The sequence below is a fragment of the Chiloscyllium plagiosum genome, chromosome 28, assembly GCF_004010195.1.
Source record: "Chiloscyllium plagiosum isolate BGI_BamShark_2017 chromosome 28, ASM401019v2, whole genome shotgun sequence".
In the NCBI taxonomy this organism is placed as follows: Eukaryota; Metazoa; Chordata; class Chondrichthyes; order Orectolobiformes; family Hemiscylliidae; genus Chiloscyllium; species Chiloscyllium plagiosum.
In genome coordinates, this window is record NC_057737.1 from 16723955 (window position 1) to 16725236 (window position 1282).

Sequence of the window (1282 nt, forward strand, 5' to 3'; positions counted from 1 at the left end):
TTATTCATTTTGCTGCCAACGTTTATGGTATGTCCAAAAATTGAGAGTAGAATATACTTTAACCAATGAACAGGTATTCACAAAACAGCTTGTTCCTACCCTGTGTTTTCAGTGAACAACACTTTGGTCAGTTTTTAATTTTTTGGGGTCATCGTAGACTCCCTGTAGGTGTCTCTTGCAGATCTGGCTGTCTCCAGTCCTGGAATTTGCGAGAAGATTCTGACCTTCCCCCTCTCTTATCCACTGCCCATCTAGAGTTGCCTCCCACAGAACCAACTATCTCCACTCCCAAAACCTAGGTTGGTAGTAACCTCGATAGCACTTGTTTGCTTTGAAAGGAATTGAATTGCGTGAAATTGCTTTATTCCTGATGAAGGGCTTTTGCCCGAAACATCGATTTCAAAGCTCCTTGGATGCTGCCTGAACTGCTGTGCTCTTCCAGCACCACTAATCCAGAATGAAATTATCTTTTGCTGACCATAAATGATTTGACCCTGCAGAGGCCAGTATCTATTGTTTAATCCCAACTGCAAATGCACCTTATCACTTAGCTCTTTCTTAGTTTTTCCTATTATTTTAGAAAATTAAAGTTACAAATTGATGGAAGTCTACACAACATCTGATGCTCTTCATTCAATCATGATAGACTTTCATGTTAGTATAAGGCATTAAGATAGGAACAGTTATCCTTCAGACAGGGTTACATGGCTTGTCAAGATTAATTTTTGTAGCTGCAGCTAAAATAGTAGACAATCACACAGCTGATGATGAAAAGAGAACATGCATTTACAAATGTCTATTATAGTAAAGATTCACCATGCGACCTGTGTATCCTCAGAAGGATTTTGTTATCTTTTTCCTCCCATTACGTCTAGATTACTTTCCTGGGTCTGCAGATGGCTAACTTTCATGGGGTTGAGGATTGCAAGTAAGATGCAGGTGTCTCTGAAGTGTTGAGAGACTGGACCTTTGAAGGGGCTCCCATATGTGGCTCATCCTGCCAGGTGGAACTACCTTGACTCCTTGTGAGGAAAAGGTGCCTGGAGTGAAGCTGAGGTCACTTGTTCTCCTGTCAACATGCTGTTCATGCTCAATACCAATGCCTCCTGTGATGGAATGCTAGTCTGGCAGACACCATGTGTGCTGGACCTGGCTCTTCATGGAAGCTGCCAACCATTTTTTTGGAGATAGTCAGATGCATGCATGCTGGAACTCATTACAAGTGGCATGAGTGGACACGTCCAATCTTCTATCTGGTTTATTGTGTGCCTCCGCTAAACCA